This window comes from Nannospalax galili, unplaced genomic scaffold, assembly GCF_000622305.1.
Source record: "Nannospalax galili isolate Female #2095 unplaced genomic scaffold, S.galili_v1.0 scaffold891, whole genome shotgun sequence".
Lineage (NCBI taxonomy): Eukaryota > Metazoa > Chordata > Mammalia > Rodentia > Spalacidae > Nannospalax > Nannospalax galili.
In genome coordinates, this window is record NW_008330576.1 from 445,774 (window position 1) to 466,949 (window position 21,176).

General features: G+C 40.5%; 2 pseudogenes; both read right to left on the reverse strand.

The window, feature by feature from the left end:
* Positions 1–13,275: 13,275 nt before the first annotated feature.
* On the reverse strand, positions 13,276–13,387 carry LOC115067050 (annotated as a pseudogene).
* Positions 13,388–20,678: 7,291 nt separating this feature from the next.
* Positions 20,679–21,176, reverse strand: part of LOC103747140 — a 4,229-nt pseudogene continuing 3,731 nt past the window's right edge.

Genomic DNA, 21,176 nt, shown 5'->3' on the forward strand with positions numbered 1-21,176 from the left:
AAAAGTCAACTCTAAATGGATCAAAGACCTTGTGATGTCTAATCCTGTGTGTCAACTTGACTGGGCTTAACTGAAATGAGAGAGATCTTAATTGGATCATCTGAAGCTGGAAGACACACCCTAAATGTGGGTGTTACCTTCTGATGGCAGCCTGTATAAAAGCCCATGGGCAGAGGAGAGTAACTGGCTTCTTGCTACTTGCCTTCTCTCTCGCTGGTGAGTTCGTCTTGCTGCTGTAGACTGAAGACTAGCTGATTTTTTGGAATTTGTCAGACCTTCAGCGCCAGATTGGGACTACTGAGACATCCAGCCTCGCAGACTGAGCGACTACGTATGCTCAGCCTCTCCAGTGTGGTGCAGCCATTGTTGGACTACTCGGACTCTATCCTGTGAGCTAAGTTGATAAATCTCTATACATATATATACATATATATGTTTTGTTTCTTTGGAGAACCCTGACTAATACAGACCTCAGTGTGAAACTGGAAACCCTGAAACTATTAGAGGAAAATATTGTCAGTAACTTACAAGATATAGGTGTAGGAAAGGATTTTCTAAATCGGACAGAAGTTGCTCAGGAATTAAGGTCAGCAATCAGTAAGTGGGACCTCATTAAACTAAAATGCTTCTGTACAGCAAAAGAAACAACCAAGAAAGTGAAGAGAAAAGCCACAGAGTGAGAAAAAAATCTTCACCAGTGACGTATCTCACATCTGACAGAGGTTTAACATCCAGACTATATAAAGAACTCAAAAAAACAAAGAATTGACAAACCAGATGATCAATTAAAGGATGGGCTAAAGATCTAAACAGATAGTTCTCAAAAAAGAGATAAAGATGGCTAAGAAACATCTCAAAAAGTGTTCAACATCGTTAGTAATTAGGGAAATGCAAATTAAAACCACCCTAAGGTATCACCTTACCCCAATCAGACTGGCTGGAATCAAGAGAACAAATGATACAATGCTGGCAAGGATGTGGAGAAAGGGGGATGCTCATTCACTGCTGATGGGATTGCAAACTCGTGCAGCCTCTATGGAAAAGTGTGGAGAACTCTTATAAAACTAAGAATGAACCTACCATATGACCCATTTATACCACTCCTTAGCATATACCCAAAGGACTCATCCTATTATAGAGACACTTGTACAACCATGTTTGTTGCTGCTTTTTTCACAATAGCTAGGAGATGGAAGCAACCTAAGTGTCCCTCAACTGACGAGTGGTTAACAAAAATGTGGTATATTTACACAATGGAGTTCTATTCAGCAGTAAAGAAAGATGAAATAATGAAATTTGCAGGTAAATGGATGGATCTTGAAACTGTTATACTAAGTGAAATAACACAAACTCAGAAAAACAAACGATGTATGTTCTCCCTCATAGGTGGATCCTAGCACCAAATCCTTTTTAATTCTAGGTCCTTTTAATTAATAAGATGATGCTATACAGCAGTCCCTTCTGCATGAAATAATATCATCATCATGACTTCAGCTGAGCATGATCGCTAAACATTGTCACAATTGGGCTTGTTGACAGTTGTGCTCATTCATTAAAGGAGGGCCATGCAGAGTCATTGGACCCTCCACCAGATTATCAAGCCAGTCTTCCCAGCTAACTGTATGTAATTTGGCCCTAATCACACATGACCTCTTGGTTTTAGGGAGGGCTAAAGTATACAATCTGGAGAAGGCTGGGAAGAGAAGGCATGACCCATGCTGGGTAAAGGCTTTCCAGTGTGCATACCCTCAGATCATACACCTTAGCAACCCCTCAGTTATCTAGGTAAGCAAACTCAATAAATTCATTGGTTCCCCAGTAAAACTTTAAACAGACATTGGCTTGACACTAGAACCTTAAAAGGGAATAAGCATTGCTTAGTATCCCCAGGAAAAGAAGTCTCACACCTGATGGAAAATTTGTTAATGCTATTTGTCTCATAATTATTTTTTTTAAAAAAGAAAATGAGAATGTAAAAGATGTTAAAAGGTTATGGGAATAGAGATATTTTCCAAAATAGACAGAAAAAATGAGAAATCCTCAGCAAGTGATGAAAGTCTGTTTAGGTTTGTTATGATGCATATAATGGATGAGGCTAAAATAACAATAACACATAATCTTAAAATGCCTATGGTCATAGTTTAGTCAACTAGTTTAAGGAACAAAATATATATCTAGTCAAAGTTTAGCAGAGAATATTTGGTTTTTTACCCAAGCCTTATCTACATAGTACATGATAATTAAAAGTACCAGATTGGGGAACTAACCTTATTGGATGTTTAACAGCCATAATTTGAGGTCTGTCCTCTTGTTCAGGGAGGCCATGGAAACCCCACAAGATGGGCTTGAACCAGTGTCCACTCTACAAAGAGGAGGGTCAACTCAGAGGAAATAATCTCCTTCATGCTTCCAAGTGAAGCCAGCCATAGTTGAGCAGGACTTTTACTTATCTTCACATAGGTGGAACTGGTAAAACAAAGGAACCAGGAGCTCCTCCCAAGCCCATGTGACCCCTGAGGAACAGATCCTCAAATGACCTTAAGTGTAAAAATAAATTGATTTATTTGGGCCAACTATATGGTCTTAAACACCCAAAAGGAAAGTATAACCAAAAAGTAAAGTCATCAATATATTTCTTTAAGAGTTTATAACCAAAGAGTAAAGTCATCAGTATATTTCTTTAAGAATTCAAGGGATTACACTTCCCAGTCATTAGGCTTAAATCTAAATAAAAAGTTATTTAGACAATTATTTCTCATTGATGATTTTGTTCCTAACCAGAAAGTGCTGCTCAGATATAAGACTTCAAATCTTGGTCTCCAATACTGTAATGCCCACCTGTAGCTAAGGGAGACAACCAGCTATTGTTCTAAAATGATGGATAAATTTGTTTTCTCCCCCTATCTAGAAGCCTTTTAGAAGGAACTGACACTGATTCTCACCACTCCAACAGCTATCAAAACATCTGAAAGCAAATCCTGAATCCATCACTCTAGAGTCCAGCCTTGGAAGACAAAAGAAAAATGAGGAGGAACCCAATAGAGGGATGCTTTTGGAAGCCCTTGTCAAGAAACTCCATTGGACTCTCATATGAACATTTGAAAATTGCCCTGTTCTGTTTCTAGTTCCCTGTCTAGAACTTGTAATGCTGATTACTCTTGCCTTTAATTCTCCTTCACATCTCCTATTTACAATTCAAGGACTTTCTTTCCCTCCTAGAGATAAGAGTTGTGCAATTTGGGACTCTTTTAGATAGACCCACTGAAGGGATACTCCAGTTGCCTCATCTTGCATCCCTGTTCAGCATGGAAGAAGTGAGAGCAGTCTGCGTCCCGATTCCCTGTTGGAAATTTGGGTAACCTCTTCAGAGGAGGGTGTGTTAAGAATAGGAGGTAGGAATTGGCTAGGCAGTTAGGGTAAAAAGATCCCAAAGAAAAGTAGCCAGTTTCTTGTCTAAAAGTCAAAATATCCTTGGGACTTTAACAACATAATCTGTTCCATTGGCTAAAAATGTCAAAAGTATTTGGGAGCAGAGCAGTCTGGTTTCAAAGTTCAGTTTCTTACTACAGAATAGTGAAGTGACTATCAAAAAACAAACTTCTAAATAAATCTTTACTATTATGTTCTCTGGTGATGTGTCTGATTCCATTGGCAGCAGTAGTTCTAAACTATCTGCACATGAAATCATAAATGTTTAACTTCAGTTTAGCTTGATTGCTTTTGTCTAAGATGTTGCATCTATTTTGAAGGGAAATATTGGTCTGTAAATTTCCTGGGTATTTTTTTGTTTGTTTTAAGAAAACAGGTTTGGGGCTGGAGAGATGGCTCAGCAGTTAAGAACACTGGTTGTTTTTGCAGAAGACCTGGGTTTGAATTCCGGCACCCATATGGCAGCTAACAACTGTCTGTAACTACCATCCCAGGGAATCCGACAGCCTCTTCTGACCTCCTCGGGCATTGCAGGACACAGGTGCACTTACCTACATGCAGGCAATACACGCAGACACAAAATTTTAAAAAATAAAATTAGAAAAAAAACCCATGTTTATTGAGTATACTGCAGGGGCAGTGGGCTGGGCAGTAAGAGTCCTACCTGCAGTCTGTTTTAATATTTTTGTCTGGTTTGGATAGCATGTTATGCTCATCTCATAAAACAAGTTAAATGGTGTTCTCTGTAATGACTTACTGTTATACCCATAGTTTAATGTGTCTCTCAACTCTCACCTAGAGACGCTTCCTTATGCAACAGATAAAAATATGGTGATTAACACAGAAACCCACAACTGGCCAACATTCAGAGAATAAGAGTCTGCAGAGCACTTATCCCTGACTATGACATGTTTGTCCACCTTCTGCCTCCCAAGGCTCAGGGATCATTGCAGAAGCTGGGGCAGAAAGATTTTAAGAGCCAGAGGCGGTGGATGACCACAAGGAAACAGAGTTTTCCAGATAGCTCATGTGAATTCACAGCAACAGTGACAGCGTGCACAAGTCCCATGTAAGCTCAAATCCGAAAAAAATCCCAGCATAGACATGAGCAAGGGTTAAAAGAAACTCCAACTCCACCTAAGGAAACTGTCCAAAGATGGCTGTTGGGAGGGGCAGAGACAGTCTCTTTCAAGCACGGGACTCCTGGTAGGTTAACCAGGCTCCAGTGAATAAACCACACTGAAGGACATTTGGGAACACAAATTAGACTCTATAGGCCTTATTATATATAGAAAGAGTACATTAAGTTGGGAAGGGGCCATTAAGGGGAGGTGTGGATAGAGGATGGGATCTAAATACCATCAAACTATATTGTATGAAAATCACAAAAATTCAGTTTTAAAAAGCATTTTTGAGACAGGGTCCCCCTGTAGCCCCAGCTGTCATATAGATCCAGAATTTGCTTGTGACTGTGGGTGGCCTGCCCCAACAGGAGCCAGGCATCTCCCCTGGAGGTCACTTGGCCAAGCTGTGGGTGGAGGCAGATCCATAGGGACAGGTAACACCTGACCCGAGGGGGACCCCAGCCCCAGCTGGCCCAGGCTAAGGCCCACTCTGCCCTCCGCAGGACCAGTTGGAATTAAAGTACGAGTTTTGTTTGGCAGTCAATATTTTTTTTTTCCTTCCCTTCTCTTTGCCATGTTGAGTCCCCCCCGCCACCTTCAATATTTCTAAGCACTTTATAAGCCATAAATATAACCGAATCAGTTTAGATCAGTCGGGGTAAATGTCAAATTATCTTCTCTCTCTCTCTCTCTGGCTCTTTCTTCCCTCCCCCTCCAAATCAACAGCCTCTAATAATCTGCCCAACCCTTCATTAAACCTTGCAGTCTCACTCGGGGAGATTAAATGAATAAAGTAAAAAGGGAAAAGTGGGGGGAAGAGAGAAAAACGGAAGCATTTACTCTCACTGTGTCTCCTGACCATTTCCCTTTTCTTTTTGATTTCTACATCACTAACTTGAAAGCCCTTGAGTGACAGCGTCACAGGGACCCGCGAGGAAGCCGCGAGAGGTAGCAGAACTGGAAACACTGCGGCGCAGTAGGTAGAAAGTAACAATTATAGAGCAGGTCAGAGCCACTAGAATGAGCAAAAATAAAAGCGGCACAGAGGTTTTTTTGTAGACCAGGCTGGCCTCGAACTCACAAAGATCCGCCTGCCTCTGCCTCCCAAGTGCTGGGACTAAAGGTGTGTGCCACCACACACCCAGCTTAAAAAGTCTTTAAAAAATTTTTTAAAGTGTTCTCTATTTTTTTTTTTTTTGCCCTAATGTTTGAGGGTGTGATCTATGCTATTTATACCTTACAGAGATTTTCTTTTTGGCTTAATATATGGTCAATTTTTGTGAATTAGTCTGTAATCCCAGCACTTGCAAGGCAGAGGATTGCTGAAAAGTCAAGGCCAGCCTGGGATAAGCAGCAAGACCCTGTCTCAAAAAATCAAAACCAACGCTAACAACAATAACAAAAAGATGTATTTTTATTTTAGAGTTCCAAATTTTATCTATGCTATCAGTTATGCTAATTTAACCCCTCTCGGACTCTTTTCTCATTGAGTATCCTCTGGTTTTGTGCTTTAATTAACATTCATGTTAATGCTAAGTTATTTAGTGCTTAGATAATCACAGCTTTGTTCCTTGTCAATTGCATTCTTTTCCACTATAAATTATTTTTTGTACAGTTTAATAACTGTCTTGAGTACATTGCTTGATATTAAAATCACAATATTTATTTATTTATTATTTATTTATTTATTTTTGTCTTTTTGAGACAGGGTCTCCCTGTAGCCCTAGCTGTCCTGGAACTCACTATGTAGACCAGGCTGACCTCAAACTCACAAAGATCCACCTGCCTCTGCCAAGTGCTGGGATTAAAAGTGTGTGCCACCATGCCCTGCTCACAATATCTTTTTTTTTTTTTTGTCTTTCTGAGACAGGGTCTCCCTGTAGCCCCAGCTGTCCTGTAACTCACTATGTAGACCAGGCTGGCCTTGAACTCACAGAGATCCACCTGCCCCTGCCTCCTGAGTGCTGGGATTAAAGGCGTGCGCCACCACGCCCGGCTTCACAATATCTTTTTAAATAATTATTTGTTAACAATTTCATACAATTTCATAATGTATTTGAGCACCCCAGTTCCCTCTCTTACACCCCTCCCACTCTCTCTGAATCTCTTCCTCCCAACACTTTCCTATCCTGCTTTCATGCCATTTAAAAAATAACCTGCTGGGTTTAGTTAGGGTTGTTTGCATGTGTATGAGTGTAGGGTTATTGACTGGGTCATGTACAACTTACCAGTGGCTATATACCTCTGAAGAAAAATGAGTCTCCCTTCCCCCAGCAGCCTAATTGCCAACAGCTCTTCAGCTAGGGATGGGACCTCATGTACCCCTCCCCAATCCATGCTGGAATGTTGCTGGGTTCCAGCTATGTGTTCATGAGTGCAAGGCCATACCATGTTCAGAAGACAGCATTTCACAGCACTCTTCTCCATCTTCTGACTCTTAATTCTTTCTGCTCCTTTCACAACACACCCTGAGCCTTGTGTGTGTGTGTGTGTGTGTGTGTGTGTGTGTGTGTGTGTGTTTGTGACTTATTCTCAGCACCTTGACCGGTTCTGGGTTTCTGTATTAACCACTGCCCACTGCAAAAAGAAGCTTCTCTGACCAAAGTTGAGAGTAGCACTAATCTATGTGCATAAACATAAATATTTTTATGAATGGACACTGTGTCCATTCAGCAAAACAGCAGTAGTAGTTTTCCTTATTGGGCTTAAGAACTTTCTGACCATGGGCTTTTGAGCAGGTTTACAGACCAGGTGGAGTGGACCTCAAATCCCATCAGAAAATAGTTGGTTACCCCCACAACCTTCATGACACATTTGCACCAATGGGCACATATTACCTGGCAGATCAGTATTGCAGGATGCAGTTTCCACTGCTGGGTAAGTACATTGATGACTCCTCTCCCAGTAGCCTGTATAGCACCTTCCAGGTCAGTTCCAAATTGATTTTTGTATGTCTTGCATCCAAAGTATGCGGTGTCTTCAGCAATAGGGTCTTACCATCTTCTTATGGTGAGCAACCAAGAGCAAGAGCAATAGCCTGCATTGCTCTGGGGACTTCTAAGGCCTCTCTGACCGAAAACCATAGTGTATTGGGACTTCTAATAATCCATGGCTTGTGGGAGCAGCATTATCTACCCCCATTCAAACTACTTTAAAAAATTATTTGGTTTTTTTCATTTTTTAGATTTTATTTTATGTGTATAAGTATATTGCCTGCATGTATGTAAGTTACCTGTGCCTGAGGAGGTTAGAAGAAAAGTGTTGGATCCCTTGGAACTGGAGCTACAGACAGTTGTTAGCCTCTATGTGGGTATTGAGAACTGAACCCAGGTCCTCTGCAAAAACAGCCAGTGTTCTTAACTGCTGAGCCATCTCTTCAGCCTGTTTTTTTTTCTTTTTTCTTTTTGGGGTCTCCCTGTAGTTGACTTGGAACTTGCTGTGTAGACAAGGCTGGCCTTGGTCTCACAGAGATCTGCTGGCCTCTACCTCCCAAGAGCTGGGATTTAAGTGTGTTCCACTTTAAGTTGCCTGGCTTCTTTAATTTTTATATTCTTTTAATTGTCTTACAAACTAGTGGGTTTCCATAAGGCTTTCTGTACGTTCTTAGGTTTGATTAACTCTCCTCCCACGCTGTTCTTTTCCCACCCCCTTCCTTCAGCCCTGCTTAAGCTTTTTTACCCAATATTTTTTTCCCAATATTTCCCCTTCCCGTTCTTCTTTATCCCTGCCCCCCTCCCTGCTTCCAATCCCAGTACTTTTCCCTCTACTTTCATATCACATTTGTTTCACGTTCCCCTTTCCCACTTTATGGGCCCTTTACTAGCTTCCTCACCTCGACAGACACTCTAAAGTAAATACACAAATCCAAACATTCCAAGCTAGGATCCCCATAATATGTGATATTTGTCTTTCTGGGCCTGAGTTACCTCAGTATATTTTCCAGTTCCATCCATTTTCCTGTGAATCTCATGATTTCATTTTAAAATTCCTTTGTGTATATGTACCATATTTTCATCCATTCATTAGTTGATGGACAGCCATCTAGGCTAATTCCATTTCCTTCCTATTGTGAATGTGGATATGCAAGCATCTCTGCTATAGGATATAAAGTCCTCTGGGTATATGTCTAGGAATTGTATAGGTGGGTAATATGGCAGTTCTATTTTTAGCTTTAAAAAAATATTTGTGGGGCTGGCGAGATGGCTCAGCAGTTAAGAACAATGACTGCTCTTGCAGAGGACCTGGGTTTGATTCCTAGGACCCACATGGTGACTAACTACCATCTGTAACTCCAGTTCCAGGGAATCTGATGCCTTCTTCTGACCTCTTCGAGCATTGCACAACACGGGTACACTTACACACATGCAGGTAATGTACTCATACACATAATAAAAAATAATAAAATATTTTAAAAAATATGTGTGTGTGTGTGTGTGTGTGTGTGTGTGTGTGTGTGTGTAAGTGACATGTGTGGGGATGCCCACAGAGGCCAGAAAGGGATATTGGATCCCTGGAACTGGAGTTTCAGGCAATTATGAACTAACTGCCTGATGTGGGTACTGGGAACTGAACTTGGGCCCTCTGGAAGAACAGAGAACATTCTTAGCTGCCGAGCAATCTTATTTTTAGCTTTTTGTTTTCACAAACTTCTACACTGATTCCATAATGAGTGCACCAGTTTACACTCCACCAACAATGGATGTGACTCTCCCTTTCCCCCATGTCCTCATCAGTATTTGCTGTCATTTGTTTTCTTGATGACAGCCAATCTGATTGGGGTGATATGGAATCTCAAAGTAGTTTAAATTTGCATTTCACAAATGGCTAGTGATGATGAACACTTTTTAAAATGTTTATTAGTTTTCAGGTGTGGTGGTACATGCCTTTAATCCCAGCACTCAAGAGGCAGAGGCAGGCAAATCTCTGTGAGAACAAGGCCAGCCTCTTCTACATAGTGAGTCCCAGGCCAACTGGGGCTACAGGGATATCCTGTTTCAAAAAACAATGTTTATTAATCATTTATATTTCTTCTTTGAGAACTCTTTGTTCAGTTCCATAGCCCATTCTTTGATTGAGTTGTTTGTTTTCTTGATGTTTAGTTTCTTGGGGTCTTTCTATATCCTAGAAACTAATCCTTTGTTGGGTGCATAGCTAGCAAAAGATTTTCTCCCATTCTGTAGGCTGTCTCTTCACTAGACTGACAGTATCCTTTGCTGTATGAAAACTTTTTACTTTCATGAGGTCCCATTTGTCAATTATTGGCCTTATTTCCTAAGCAATCAGACACCTATTCAGAAGATCCTCACCTATGCCTGTATTTTGAAGTATACTCCCTACATCATTTTCTAGCCGTTTCAGAGGATCAGGTCTTATGCTGAAATCCTTGGTCCATTTGGAGTTGATTTTTGCACAGGGTGAGAAATAAAGATTTAGTCTCAGTCATCTACATGTAGATATCCAGTTTTCCTAACACCATTATTGAAGATGTTTTTTCTCCTATCTGGATTTTTGTCATTTTTTTCCAAATATCAAGTGGCTATAGCTGTGTGAGTTTATATCTGGATCCTCTTTTCTAGTCTACTGACCTACATGTCTATTTCTGTGCTAGTACAATGTTCTGTACTAGTGCCACGTGATATGTAGTATGACCTGAAAGCTGTGTTCTTTTTGCTCAGGATACATTGATTTTCTGAGGTCTTTTATGCTTCCATATGAACTTTAACACTACTTTTTATTTCTGTGAAGAATGGTATGGGTATTATGTTGGGATTATGTTGAATCTTACATGGGATGGCCATTTTTATAAGAGTAATTCTTCCAATACATGTGCATGGGAGATTTTTCCATTTTCTGGTGTCTACCTCAATTTCTTTAGTTTTTTAAAGTTTTCATTATACAAGGCTTTTACTGCCTTGGTTAGGTTTATTCCTGGGTTTTTGTTTTGTTGAGGCTGCTGTGATTGGATCCCCTGGAACTGGAGTTACAGATGGTTGTTAGCTGCCATGTGGGTGATGGGAACTGAACCCAGGTCCTCTGCAAGAGCAGCCAGTGCTCTTAACTGCTGAGCCATTTCTCTGGCCCCCAAAATCATCTATATTCTTTCAGTTGAAGTATTTGCAATGTTCAGATGGGACTTACATATGGTAAAGTTGAGGTTCATAGTTCAAAAAATAATTCCTCATGCCAGGTGCTCGAGGTTCCTGGTGTGAACTCTATATTATTCTCTCAGTGGACTATTAAAGAACAAGGATAGCTGGTGTTTATCACCACTACGTAAACGTCATACTACCCAATTAACAACAACGACCCCCCCTTGACTTTAATAACTGTTGGAAGATAAACAACGGAGGATAATAGAGAGTATACTTGGATTTTAGTTACTAAGACTAGGAGTGAGAGGAAAGTAGGGTAGATGAGAGATAAGTATTATATTGACTTTGAAAGAGAAGAATCAAGGTTAGTAAAGTAGCTGGATGGGAAAAGTTGGGACAGTGTTAGCATCCACAGATTTTTAGAGGTTTGTTTTTAAGCTGTGGAGGTTAAATTTAAGAAGTAAGAAGCACATGGTGGTTTATGCCTGTAATCCCAGCACTAAGAGGAACAGAAGTTCAAGGCCATTCTTGACTACACAGCAAATTCCAGGCTAGCCTGGGATACATGAGATAACATCTTAAGAAGGAGAAGTAGGAGGAGGGAGATAAAGATGAGAGGAAAAGTAAAAGACAGGAATGAAAAGGGAAATATATGAGATGTGGGTGAAAGGTAGAGTATCTTACAGTAGACTGGTGGGGGAACATACACAGCAGTCCTAACCCTAACGGAGCAATATACAGACAAACGTAAAACAATCATGTGACATATATGCAAGAATAGAAATTAAGGGGCTGGAGAGATAGCTCAATGGTTAAGATCAGTGTCTGCTCTTGTAGAGGACCTGGGTTCGATTCCCAGCATCCACATGGTGGCTAACAATCATCTGTAGCTCTAGTTCCAGGGGATCAGATGCCCTCTTCTGACCTCTGTGAGCATTTCATGACATGGGTGTACTTACATACATGCAGGCTATATACTCATACACATAAAAATAATAAAATAGCCGGGCATGGTGGCGCACTCCTTTAATCCCAGCAGTCTGGAGACAGAGGCAGGTGGATCTCTGTGAGTTCAAGGCCAGCCTGGTCTACATAGTGAGTACCAGGACAGCTGGGGCTACAGGGAGACCCTGTCTCAAAAAGAGCAAAAAATAAAAATAATAAGAATAATAAGAATAATAAAATTAAAAAATTGAAATTAAGTTAAGGAAAATAAATAAAGAGAATAGTTATGGTATGAACTGCTGGCACAGATACATTGTTCTCAGTGTATCTGGCTCTAGCAGGTCCCACTTGGCACTGTGTGAGGCGTGGGAACCATTGGTCTTTGCAGCTTCTGTGTTCTGGGAAGTTCTGATGCATGGGTGAGGGGTGACTGTCAGTGTAATTCCCTAGGAATCCTCACTCCACTGTGGTCTTCTGAGCCTGCAGGTCCAGGGTAGGTGAGGAGCCATTACTTCTTGCAGTTTCTACTGCTCTTCCCCCAGGACTTGCAGCTGGGCCCTGGTTCAGCTCTCTTGCCTGCTTTCTTGAAGAGATTTCACACCTTTTGATTTTTCATTATTTGCACTTTAAAAGATTTATGAAATACTTTGAGCCCCTTGTATACGGGTTAGAGTTGAATTTTTCTTTATGAATCAATTCAAATTTCTTTAATTTTAATCAGTTTAACCCATTTATATTTATCTTAATCTTTCATGTTTTTATTTAATGCCATATATATATATATAAATTTTTTTTTTGGTCTTTTTGAGACAGGGTCTCCCTGTAGTCCCAGCTGGCCTGGAACTCACTATGTTTTAATTAATTATTTTATGTGTATGATTGTCTTGTGTGCATGTATTTACATGCATCATGTGTATGCAATGTCCAAGGAGGTCAGAAGAGGGTGTTGATCCCTTGAAACTAGAGGTACAGATGGCTGTTAACTCCCATGTGGGTGCTGAGAACTAAACCTGGGTCCTTTGCAAGAGCAGCCAGTGCCCTTAACCACTAAGCCATCACTTTAGCCCCTTATGCTATGTTTCAAAAAGCCAAATGGATTATTCTGTTTTCCTTCATATTTATAAGATTTACAGAAAAGTTGTAAGTACGGTGTAAAGAATTTTATTTTCTAGTCTACTAAGAATAAGTGATCAATGTGGTCTCCTGAAAATCAGGAGGTTAATATTGACTCCTATATAATCATTGCCAGTCAAGCCTCAGGTCTCATTCAAGCTGTAGCAGCTGTCTTCATAATGTCCATCACAGCCAGAGGAACTCATTCACAGTCAGTGTTGGGTTTAGTTGCCGTGTCTTTTTAATTTCCTTCATTCTGAAAAAGCTTCCCAGGGTGCTTCGACTTACGTTATGTTGACAGATTCAAAGATTATAGACCAGTAATTGTGGGTTGTCCTTCAACTTGGGCATGTCAGTTGTTTGCTCCTGTTTACATTCATTGGGATGTGGATGCCTCTGTACTGATCTGCCTTCTCAGTGCATCCTAACAAATGCTGTGTAATTTCAATTTAGTCACAGTAATTAGTTTGACCACTCATTGTGTAAATGATACATAGGTTGTGGGGAGGTGCTTTTAAATTATATTATGACTTATTCTTTGCCAACTTTCAATATAGTTCATTTTTGACTGTATGAACTTGTACACTCCTATTTTGTTCATTATGCTATGATTTCTTGCTATCATTATTAAACTGATGAGAACAGATACTGCACTTGATCTTAGCCAATAGGTCAAGAAACCATTACCATTATTTAACATATTTTTACAAGCATACTTTTGTTTTTGTTGTGGTTCTTTTCTTTTCCCCTTGGGGATCAAGCCCAGGACCTTGCTCCTGCTAGGCAAGTGCTCCAGCATTGAGCTACACCCCAGCCTCACTATCAACATTTTCATGCTCCATATTTCTGCTGTGGCCAGTTGAAGTGTCTTCAAGCTGGTTTATTTGATACAGCTTATCATTCTTGGAACACTTCCTTACTCTTTTGGCATGACAGGATGCCCCAAGTTCGTCTCGTACTTTTCTTGTTCCAATTCGAAATTCAGTCATTTCTTCAAGGAGCCCTGGGTCCTTTTAGTGAACAATGGTATTTGATATTTGGAAATTATAAAGATTGGGAGGGAGTGGGAGGGAAGAGGGAAAGAGTGTTTTGGCACTTATTACACTAAGTACTTACTTATTACAGTGAATACCACCTCTGTGGCCCCTTCAGTTTTGTGGCAAACTGTTCTGACAGTTTCATTCTTCAGCTTTTTATTTCCTTGTTAATGTATTTGTCTTTATTTTCTTTCCATCTTCCTTTTTCCCTGTAGCATATTTGTACAATGCCTGTTCTTGTTCTTTACTAATTTCTGAACAAGGTAAGTTCGTTGTGCACCAAATATTAACATATATGAAGAGTAGAGACAAGACTGGATTCTAGGCTAGCTGGAATCGCCCCTATTACCCAAGTTATTTATAAGAGCGGTTTTTGTTTTTGTTTTTAAAATCAGAATTAAAGAGATGGCTCAGTGCTTAAGAGCACTTCACTAGCTGTGCCAGAGGACCTATGCTCAATTCCCAGTGCCCACATGGCAGCTCACAACTGCCTGTAACTCTAGCTCCAGCTCCAGGGGACCTGATACCCTCCTCTTGCCTCTGTACAACACCCCCCCACCATACCACCATACACATAATAATAAATCTTTTTTTTGTGTGTGTTTTTGAGATAGGGTCTCCCTGTAGACCCAGCTGTCCTGGAACTCACTATGTACACCAGGCTGGCCTTGAACTCACAGAGATCCGCCTGCCTCTTCTTCCCGAGTGCTGGGACTAAAGGCGGGCACCACCACGTCCGGCTAATTCTATTTTCTTTTAATGAGTGCTCTTTTATCTTCTGCTTCACCTAGCCACAAAGAGAGCTCACTGTGGGGCTGTTTATAACACAGCCCATAGGCATCTCAGTATTAAGTCAATCATCAGGACAGTCAGTTAGGTGAAGGTCCCCTCTCCAAAACCTTATTCATTGTATTTCCTACCTTGTACCTACCTGACATACAGGCACTTATTACATGTTTGCTGGGTGACTGGATAATGAGCCATCCCAATATGACTCCTGTTTTCATCTTTCCACCAGAACTCTTTTTCTATAATCACCAGTTGCTTTCTCTTAGTAAACTATCAAACAATAATGGAATATCTGTGGCTACTATAAAGAGAAAAGACTTATTTTGGCATATGGTTCTGGAGGGTCCAGGGCAAAATCAAGCAGTCTCATTGCCTTGGGCCTCTTGTCAAGGCATCATGAGGAGTTTATGGCAGAGCAAACTGCTTTCCTCATGAGCTAGGAATGGAGATGTTGGAACCCATACTTCTATTTAAGGGCACATGCCCAGTGGTCTAATGGTCTCCCACCAGGCCCACCTCCCAGTAGCCCATAACACTTGCCAATAGGTCTGTCTTGGGCACCAAGGCTTAACACATAGACACTTCAAGGGACACTACCCACACTCAGACCATAGTACTTAATCCCTTGGACATGTTTTGGCTTCTATATTGATTTATCAGTATTTCAACACTTGACCATTTTCTCCTTTTTTTTTTTTAAAGAGATTGATTTTATTTTTAATTTATGCATGCATATGTTTGTGTACATGAGTGTAGGTGCCCAAGGGAAACAGAAGAGGGCATTGGATCTCCTGGAGCTGGAGTTGTAGGTGGTTATGAGCCACCAGATGTGGGAGCTAGGAACTGAACTCAGATCCTCTGGAAGAGCAGAGAGTGCTTTCAACCATCTCTCAAGCCCCAACTACTTTCTTCTTAAAATGCTGCCTTTGCCTGTGGTGGCTTCCCTTATTCTCAGAGGCTGGTCCTCTTCCTTTACCTAGCTCCCCGATGTTGGGGCTGAGTTGTCCTGTCTCAGTTTTACACTCTGTACTCCCTCCTTGGACTGTTTCATTCTCTAATTGCTTTAAATACAGTCTGTACACCAGTGACTTTAAATTTAGCCTAGACTTTTCAAGCCTAGACTTTTCCAAACTCTTCTACCAAATATGCCCTTATAGTACCTGGTCACTTCACCTGGATGTTTCACAGGCATTTCAAACTTGACTTCAGGATTACATGGTTGATCATTCTCCTGAATCTGCTCCATATCCCCCAATCTTGTTCATATCAGATGACAGCGTCGTCTTCCTAATTGCCATGTTTGAAATCTTGAGTGAACCTTTCTATTGCCTCCTCTTCAGTTTCTGAAAGCGAATCCCTTACAAAGTGCTATAGAATCTATCTTCAAAACAAACCTTGTGGGGACTGGAGAGATGGCTCAGTGGTTAAGAGCACTGGCTGCTCTTGTAGAGGCCCCGGGTTCAGTTCCCAGCACCCACATGGTGGTTAACAACTGTCCATAACTCCAGCTCCAGGGGATTCAATATCCTCTTCTGACCTCCATGGGCACTGCATGACATGGGTGCATTTACACACATGCAGGCAACACACTAATACACAGAAAATAAAAAGAATATTTTGGAGAAAAAAACAAACCTTGTATTTGTCCACTTCACTCCACTGCTGCTTCCACAGTTTATCTAAGTCCAAGCTGCCATCCTCAGCTGGCATGCAGTACCAACCTTGTTTCCACTTTTCTTGTACCACTATCTTCCAGTTGCCCCCACTATCACTAAGTGCCTCTCTCTGTTTGCTGGATGATTCGAGACCAAAATTCCCATTCTTTGATTCTCTTTTTCTAACCCTTTCTAGGGCTTGCATTAGGTTTGTTAATGGAAGATATGCTAATACTTCCTCAGGGTGGCCTTCGTTAATCTCATCCATTACATATGGATTTTAATAGTTTAACTTTCATCAGTAGCCTTATTTTTAAGTTATACAAGAAACTAAATGTGGCCGAGCATGGTGGTGCACGCCTTTAGTCCCAGCACTTGGGAGGCAGAGGCAGACAGATCTCTTTGAGTTCAAGGCCAGCCTGGTCTACATAGTGAGTTCCAGGCCAGCCCCACTTCGTGGAGACCCTGTTTCAAAAAGACCAAAAAAGAGAAAAAAGAAACTAAATGTTTTTCTTTTTTCTATTATTGTAAAAAACTGGATATGAATAAATGAATAGTTGATGAACTGATGGAGAAAGCCAGAGATTAAGATTTTACAAATGTTCTGACTGTTGGAGCACTAAAGACCTGTAAGATTTTCTTGTTAGTATACTATTTAATCCGTAAACCCAGCAGTCCAGTATTTATCATGGGTTTGTCTCCCTTCTTCTAGATATGTGGCCCCAGAGGAATCTATTCTGTGATTTAATTTCTAAATTCCAAATAAATTCCACAGTAGACATTTACTGACAACACATTAAAGCTGTGTTCTTTAGAAAGAATGTATCTCAGTGTTGTGATGGCTGGGAAAGTTAAGCAAGGACCCAGAGAAACTGGGCCAAGCTGGCTATCAGCAAAGGCAAGGTCAGCATTTTATGGTTTATTCAGTAAAATGCCTGGAAAAGCCTGTTTCTCTCATGAATGCTGGTCTCTCTTAGGAAATTGCATGGAGCTGTCTGTCAGATCTTGTTTACAATTCTATGGTACCAACTTGTTTATTTTTTAAAAGTCAGGGCTTTCTTTTTTTTCAGTCTTTTTTGAGACAGAGTCTCCCTGTAGCCTCAGCTGGCCTAGAACTCACTATGTAAACCAGGCTGGCCTTGATCTCACAGAGATTTACCTGCCTCTACCTCTGGGGTAAAAGACATGTACCCATGTCAGCAAAGGTTAGCTTTTTTTTTTTGGTTTGGACTTTTGAGACTGAGTATCCCTGTAGTCCCAGCTGGCCTGGAACTCACTATGTAGATCAGGCTGGCCTCTGTTGACGCAAAAAGCGTAACTCTCACTTCAAAGGGGATAAGAGACAGTTTATTCTGGAGCTAAATATGAGTGACCATGGCCTGGAAACACAGATTCAGGTTACCCCAAATTCCATGTGTCCGGAGTGGTAACAGTTACATTATGTTTTTATAGTAACAGAACAAAGAAAAGTCATAAATCAAGGCACCTTTCAAATACATTGGTGGATACATTAAGTAGGCAGGTTGTAGCAAAGCAGGATGGGGGTGGGGGCAGGGGTGGGGAGTTTCTACTATAGGTCTCAGATACTCTCTGATGACATTCTTAGCTTTTTGATTGGTGAGATCTGGTGATCAGCTAAGTTAATACATTTTATTAGTCAGAAGAATGTTAATTCAGAAACAGAGGTAGGCAAGGTGTGGCTATTTATGGAGTTAAAGAGATCCCCAGATGATTTGTGAATAGGCTCCTCTGGATCTGCAACATTCCAGACTCTCCACAATTTCCAGAGTGCTAATCAGTTGGTCAGCCTTTCAGGAAATTCAGTCTAAGACGCAGGAATTCTTTCTGGGAACTTTCTTTCCCACTTTGAACTCATGGAGATCTGCCTGTCTCTGCCTCCAAAGTGCTGGGACTTAAAAGGTATGTGCCACCTTGCCTGGCTAGGTTAGCTTCTTAAATTCTTTTAAAATGAAATATGTAAGGCCTCAAATACCCCTTTTTTAAAAGTAGGGGTTTAGAGCTGGACTTGGTGGTACACCCCTTGAATCTGAGCACTCTGGAGGCTGAAGAGAGAGGATTATGAGTTGAAGGCCCACACGAGTTAGAGTGACATCCTGTGGCAAACAACTTCAAACCCCAAACTTCCAAACAGATTTAATTGTTGACATTCTTAAATGTCCCTGACTGCTCCCAGAAGTTTTATTTCTTTTTCTTTGTTCTCTACTTTTTCCTCATTTGAGTGGTAGGTTATGCTTCTAATCTTGTGTGGCATGAAAGACTACTCAGGAACAAGGCCATTGCTGAATGACTATAAAAGAATATAAATGGATTTCTGTATTAGTTTTTTTTTCTCCTGTGACAAAACACTTGCTCAAAAAATAAGGGTTTATTTTGGCCATAGTTTGAGGGTACAGGCTATGGTGGTGGGGAAGGCATGGAGGTAGAGGGCATGGGGGTAGGAGTGTGAGGAAGCAGGTTACACTGCCCTTGCAATCTAGAAAGACAAATGCTAGTGTTTTGTTCTTTAATTTTATTTATTGTGTATAAGTGTTGGCCTGCATGTGTGTATACCATGTGCATGCCTGGTTCTTGCAGAGGCCAGAAGAGGGTCTCTGGTCCCCTGAAACTGGGGTCACAGGCAGTTTTGTGTGCCTCCATGTTGGTGCTAGGAACCTAATGCAGGCCCTCTACAAGAGCAGTCAGTGCTCTTAACTGTTGAGCCATCTCTCTAGCCCCCACCCCTACCCCCAAGAGATTTTAATAGAATTTTAAGAATTATTTTTTGATTTTTTTTTTTTTTTTTTTTTTTGGAAATAAGGTCTCTCTGTAGCCCTAGCTGGCCTGGAACTCTCTATGTAGATCAAGCTGGACTCAATGTCACTGGTGCTTTGTTTTTTAGGTAGTTTGGCACCCCAGCTCATGGAATGTTTCTGCTCACATTTAGGGTGGGTCTTTTCACTTCAATTGACCTAATATAGAAAATTCCTCACATACATGCCTAGAGGCTTATCTCCTTAGTGATTCTAAATCACTAATCAAGTTGACAATCAAATTAACCACCACAAAATAGTTCATTACTATTCTTGCCTGACGAGTCTCTACTGAATTAAATAAGGATTCCAGCCCAAGGAGGAGGCAGAAAAAAGATAGGATGAAATTCACTAAAACACTACTAGGTTTATATTGATGTATACCAAATTGACTTGGAACACTGGGAATTCATTCCATTCTATTCTGCTTTTGTTTCTCTTTTCTTTTTCTTTCTTTTTTTAAAATTTTTATTTTATGTGCATGAGTGTATTGCTTGTATGTATGTGAATGCCCCTGGAACTGGAGTTAAGGACTGTTCGTAGCAGCCATGTGGGTGCTGGGAATCGAACCCGGGTCCTCTGCAAGAGCAGTCAGTGCTCTTAACCACTGAGCCATCTCTCCAGCCCCCTTTTTTTTTCTTTTTTTTCTTTTTTTAAGGTGTATGTGTTTACATAGCACCAAATATAACTCACAACTTCTAAAACTAAGAGAAACTAAGAATTGGAGTTTCAGAATGTCTAAAATTTAAATATCAAACCTTTCACACAGGAGTTGGGGTTGTAGTTGCTTAACATTCAGGAAGCCCTGGGTTAAATCTCCAGCAATGCAAAACTGAGTGCGGTTGTGCTCACCTGTAATTCTAGCACTTGGGAGTTGGAGGCAGGAGGATCAGAAGTTCAAGTTCATTCTCTGCTACGTAGTTCAAAGCTAGCCTGGGTTACAGAAGACCTTGTCAAAAGAAAAAAAAAAAAAAACAATTTTCACTCTACAGGAAAGGTACTGAATAATTTAAATGTTCAGTTTATACTTTAAAAAAAAAAAAATCAGACACTCCTTTTAGCCCCAGCACTTGGAAGGCAGTGGCAGGTGGATCTCTGTGAAATTGAGGCCAGCTTGGTTTACACAATGCATTCCAGGCCAGCTGGGGCTAAGGGAAGACCTGTCTCAAAAAAACAAACAAACAAACAAACAAAAACCCAAAAGATACTTCTTATATAAGATAAAGTGAAAATTATTTAAAATCTAAAGGTAAGGATAAAAAGATAAGTTATACAGCCAATGCAAATTACATTTACGTTACATTAAAACCTAAGCATAACTCTGCTTCCTGGGTATGCTTGAAGATGTGAGCTCTCAGCTTTTAACTGCTGCCACCATGACCATGCCTGCTCCTTGGCGCCATGCCTCCCCACCAAGGTGGACTCATCCCTCCACAACCATAAGACCAAGTAAACTCTTTCTTCTACACAAAAAAATCTAAGCATAAAATATAAGTGAAATTTTCCTAAAAGGAAGTAAAGACTCACTATTCCTGCTTCTATATGGGTAAATTATACTACAAAGATATTTACATGGACTAAGAGACTTTCTTGCTTTGATTATGTACATAAAAGTAAAATTTGTTATCTAAATTTTTATGGTTATATAATTAGAAATATATGCCTATTTTTACAGACAGGTTAGCTACTTGAAATAAGTTAGCACACTCATTTCAGCTGATTGTCTGCATACTGAGCAGGGCTAATTTCCTTTCCTTACTTTCTTTGAACCAATGAAGTATGATACAATATGTCCTGTGTTGTTTGGGCAGTGCAAGCATTTTAAAGTTGATCTTGACAATATACAAGGAAACAACTGGATTCTATACTTTCCTCTTTGTCTTATGTTTCTTTCTTTTCAAACTCAGTATCTTCTTGGTTTCTATAAATACTATGGGGGAAAAAAATGTTGGGCATGGTGGCACATGCCTTTAATCAGCACTGGGGAGGCAAAGGCAGGCAGATCTCTGAGTTCAAGGCCAGCCTGGTCTACATAGTGAGTTCCAGGACAGCTGGGGCTACAGGGAGATCCTGTCTCCAAAAGACCAATAATAAAAAAAGTTTTATACTGAATACAATATTGTGTAACAGTATTAATTCAACTGTAAACCTAAAAATTTACTGTAAACCTAAAAATTTACAG